A 5,249-nucleotide genomic window follows, 5' to 3' on the forward strand; every position below is an offset into this window, starting at 1 on the left:
TAATGGGGTTTTAATATTCCTAATTTAATCACTCCTTCCTGTCGCACCGTGGGCTACATGATGTAGCAGCTAATTATTTTTTTAAACCATGATGGGGATCTATCCTAATCAATTTTATATTTAACGTGAATGAAGGGCAGTGATTAATGAGAGACTAAATCTTACCAAACAGGCGCAAGCAAGCGATTAGTTAAAATACAATGGGATCACTTTTTTTCCTTCTCATGAAGCAAATTCTTCAGAGACGGGATGGGGCACAAGTAAGCCTCTTTCATTGTGAAAAGGGGGAAATACCTTCAAGTTTTAAAAAAGTGTGTTGGTTGGACAGGAATAAGCCCTGCGTTTGTAACCTGAAACAATGTGTACTGATGGCATTTCATAGCTGCTACATTTTACAGGGAGCATAATAGAGAGTCGTGACAGACACTGACATTGGTGTTGGAAAAACAATGTATGCTTGGCCCTTGGTAACCATGGGTTCCACATCTGCGAATTCAACCAACAGATTCAAAATATTTTAAGAAATGTTACATTGTTGCTGATGTGTACTGTGTAGTTAGGTCTACGATGGTTGTGTGGTTGTGACTGTACTGGACATGTACAGGCTTCTTTTTTCTTGTCACTATTCCCTAAACAATGCGTTATAATAGCTATTTACACAGCATTTACGTTGTATTAGGTATTATAAAGTAAATGAGAGGAGGTGCATAGGTCATATGCAAATGCTACACTATAAGAGACTTGAGCATCCTAGGATTTTGGTAACTATAGGGGTCCTGGAAGCAATACCCCGCAGATACCGAGGGACTGTTTATTCTAATCCCGGTGCTGCCCTTTGGGCCTTGCAACCTTGGACCTCAGTTTTCTCATCTTTTAAATGGGTGTAATGATATCCCTTCTTTGGAAGGGAGGGCTCAGTGGATAAAGACACACAGCACAGTGCCTGACACATGTGTGCCCCAAATCTAACTTTAATTCTCATGATACTGGAAGGTGTGTCGTAGGCTGGGGTCCCCAAGGGCAGGTCCTGAGATGAAGGCCTGCACAAAAAGGGTTTTAGGAGGCATTTCCCAAAAAGCAGAGCAGCAGGGTGGGAACTGAGACAAACGGGAGGAGGGCACCCAAGGGGACGGTATCGGGCCAAGCCCACGTTTTGGAGATGATGATCATACCCAAGAGTGGTCCCTTCAGGGCTGCAGGAGCTGAGAATGTATAACTCACTTCATCAGTGATGGAGTAAGGGAGGCAGAAACTCCCAGGCAGTTTTGGTCCTCGGGCCAACCGGCCTCCGGCAGCCGGAGGACTTCAGGGCAGAGAACAAGCTAGAGATATACAATTTGGGAGTTGCTCCTGGTGGGTTTAACTCTGAAAGGGGAGCTGTGGTTTTTGGACTGAGACTCGCCTGGGCCTGGGGGCCTGTCCTTCCCAGCTGTGAAGACTCTGAGCTGCTTTCCTCAACAGGAAGGGAAGGTGTTGGAGTGGGATGAAGTAGGAAAAGGGGCTGAGTTGTAACATGAAAATTAAATCACAGGGGGCCTGTCACCGCGTGGGCCGCATCCCTCCGCAGGTAACCATAGCGAACATTTGCACGGTGCTTAACAACGTTTTTAAAAATAGAGTTCTTTCGTATACTTTGAGCTTTCTAAACTCAATATTATTTCGCCCTCTCTCCCCCAACGTTCCAGATGGGAACTGAGGGCTGCATTTGCGCGAGAAAGCAGGCCAGCGAGGGGCCGAGTCTGGCATGCGCCCCCCCCCTCCCTCCTCTCACCAGAACAGGGGACCCTACAGAGGGCAGGGCTCATTTCCTGCCCTTGGAGCTGATGGCTTCTTTCCCATTTGACCTTAGAAGTTTTATATAAACATGATCTTGTGTTTAATTTCCTTTGTTTGGGGAGGTCAATTAAAGGTCTCCACATAATTCTATTAAAACTCTGTCTCCCAAGTGAACAGTTGAGGCCAAGTTATAAAACTTTGCCTGGAAACCCCTTCCTTCGCCTCAAGGAAAACCAGAAGGGAGGAAGCCTTCTGCAGAGACAAGGGCACTGTGACCTAGTGGGGTTCTTTGTTCATTTCCTTGTTTGCATCCTTTTGGCTCAAAGACAGTTCGCATGAAAGCAGGAGCCTTGGTCCCTGCCCGAACCCCCCTTAAAAATTAGCCCTTCCCTCCTCACAGCAGGCACAGCGCAGTGGGTTCCCCCCCCCAGAGCCCCTCTCCCTCCACCAACAAGGGCGCCCTACTGCCTGGGGGGGGGCAGTGCCATCCATCCCCCTGTTGGTTCTTCTCACATGTTCCCAAAACTCAGAGGGGATTGGTCCCTGAGCATTTTTCTCTCTTGGTTTTTAAGCCATTTCTGGTTCAAGGAAATTGAATCCATGTGTGTTTGGATTAATTGCTTAACTCCTAAATATGTTGTTTTGTAAGAGCAATTTGAGGTCCAGAAAGCTTTTAAGTTGCTTTCCACCCTTTGCACATGGCCCCAACCAGGGATCTGAGGGAGCCCTCCTGGGCCAGCGCTGTGCTCACAGCTGGACCAGGCTAAGGGGGAATTAGCAGCCCGAGGTGGGGTTCACTCACCCCCAAATAAAGTGGGCTTACCATCCCCACCCTGCAGTGTAGGAAGCTTCTGGGCTCCTGCTGGGTTTCTGGGCTTTGGAGAACTCAGGCACCTTCTGTGGTGTTGGGTTTAATCTGAGGTTTCCTTTTTCCCCCAGGTCTGAATCCCAGAACTCTGTGGCGGGTTCAATTGCAGTGGAAGAGATTTCAGGGTGCGGAAGGGTGAATATCTTAACCTAGGAGGTGCTGCTGAGAGAAGTCATGCCTTCTTTTCTTGGAACTGTGCCCGCGTTCAGGCATTGTGACTGATGGGATGGACCCGTGTCTCGGGGGGACGAGGGAGGACTTGGCTTCCTGACTGGTCAAGTCCATCAGGGGGCAGGGGTGGAGGGTTGGGGGGTTCATGCCCAGCTGAGGAACCCTCCTCTCTCTAACATCCCCGGCTTCAGTCCCCTTCTGTGTAGTGGAATAACCCCGACCCCAGCGTTGCTCTGACAGCCAGTGTAAGGGCCTCCATTCTTGGTGCTCCCAGGGGTCTGCACCCTCCCAGTGCTGCCTTGTTCAAGCCACCCCTCCCTCCCTCCTGGGGCCATCTGCAGCCCCTCCTTCCGCCTGACCGCCTCATTTATGCCATTCATCCATCATTCATCCAGCCCCACCTGGCCTCTGATGCCTTCGCCGATGGCTTCATGGGGACCAGCCTTCCATGTCCTAGCTGCCGCTGTAAACCACCGAGGTTAGCACCGAAGTGTTCCCTATCAGCTTCCTGCATGCCCCGTGGTCTTTCCGGCAGGAGGACCCACCACCCACTCTCTTCAACACCCTCACCCCACACACACTCAGGAGAGGGCCGGACAGTCTCCCGCGCTCACTAAATTCCCCTTGTTGGATAGACTGCCTGGCGGTCGATCAAAGTGGGGTGTGATGGGAATGTTAGTTTGCCCTGGGGCTCCGCATTCAGACCCTAAGAAGGTCAATGTTTGTGACTAATTCCTCCTGAAGACTTGGCCCAAGTTTGTCTGCAGGCTTCAGTGTCCCTCATTTTCCCCCTCAGCAATAGGACCGGGACTTGGCTTTAGCAAGGAAGGTTTTCTGTAGGGGCCAACAGGAATAAAGTAAGAGTCCCGCCTCCACCCCCTGCTTCTGTGTAACTTTATACCAGTGGCGTAAGTACCAGGTTATCTGTGATGACATCTGCAATGCAGTTCTCACACTGACTAGCTGGAATTGAACTGGCTACAAATTTGAGATTTACCCTCTCAGGTTCAATAATTCACTAGAACAACTCACAGACCTCCGGAAAGCGCTACACGTATGATTACAATTTTATTATAAAGGATGCAGATCAGCCCCGGCCCTAAGGAGAGGGGTCTGGGAGGGTCCCACATGCAGCTTCTGTGTCCTCAGGGTGTATCCCCCTCCTGGCACATCAATGTGATTACCGACCAGGAAGCTCCCCTGAATTCAATGTTCAGAGCTTCTCTTGGGGTGTCATTAGTAGGCACGGTTGGTCAGCCTTCCCCTAAGCGAGCGGTTGCTCTTTCTGGCATGGCCTGCCCTCGCCATGAATAACAAAATCATGCCCACCACTCCAGAAATTCCACAGATTTAGAGGTGGCCTCCTAGGAACAAAGGCCACCAAGCTCTTTATTATACAGATGATAAGCTCTTACCACCCCTTGTCATTACGTGTCCCGACTCTCACAAACACGTCTCCTGACCCCGCTGGCTGAGGCAGTGCCCAAGTGCCAGTCAGAGACAATAACACAAGCTTGCTTGACGCCACTCCATTGGCCAGGTGCTGTGTTCTGAAAGGAAATAGAGCCCAAGTTCATGAGACCATAATGAAATCTTTAAATATATGTATTATTATTATTATTGTATTGTGGTTTTAAACATAGGATTCTCCAAGACCTCCGTGTCAATATTGCATTGTACTCTGCTTCAGGATTAAAAGGCGCCTGACCCCTTCCCCGACTCTGATACGCGTGAACCTCCACTTCAGCAGGACAGAGCACTGGCAGGGCCAGCGAAGGCCCGTCGTTTTTTTTCTGCGTCCCTCAGTGAGGATAGGGGGCAGGTAAGATTGATTTTCCCACCGGCAGGATTTATTCCACCCTCCCTGGGAGGCAGGGTCAGCTGCAGTCACTTGGGGTTTTCAATTACCGTTTGTTTTCTCTCGCAGCCCTTGATATACTCACAGCCGTGATGAAGTCCCCCCTCAGCCATCTCTCTCCCAGGTCCAGCTGACACTGTCTCTTCATCACCCCTCCCATTTCCAGACCCTTCACCGTTGGGGCGCTCTCCCCTGAATGCACTTGTGTTTGCTCCTGTCCTCCTTCACCTGGGCGCTCCACAACTGGTGCTAAGTTCCAGGTGTAACCTGCCTGTCAGTGTGGAGCTCCTAGGAGCTGTTTCCACAGCTTTAATTATCACTGCCCTCCAGGCTGGGGTGGCTTCTCTTCCCACCGGTGTCCCCAGTGGTTCCCGTGAAGTCTGCCACCTTTTTACGTTGTCAGTGACTTCCCACTCGAGCACCCTTCTGTCCGGCCAGGCCTCCCCAGCTTGCAGTGATGCCATAAGAAATGTGAATGACCCATGGCCACTGGTTTTGGCACAATGTGGCATCTCTTTGAATTACCCTTTTTTGAGGGGAAATTGGGGAAGAGGAACAGACAAGTTGCTGTCCTTT

This window comes from Hipposideros armiger, unplaced genomic scaffold, assembly GCF_001890085.2.
Source record: "Hipposideros armiger isolate ML-2016 unplaced genomic scaffold, ASM189008v1 scaffold_87, whole genome shotgun sequence".
NCBI classification, from domain to species: Eukaryota; Metazoa; Chordata; class Mammalia; order Chiroptera; family Hipposideridae; genus Hipposideros; species Hipposideros armiger.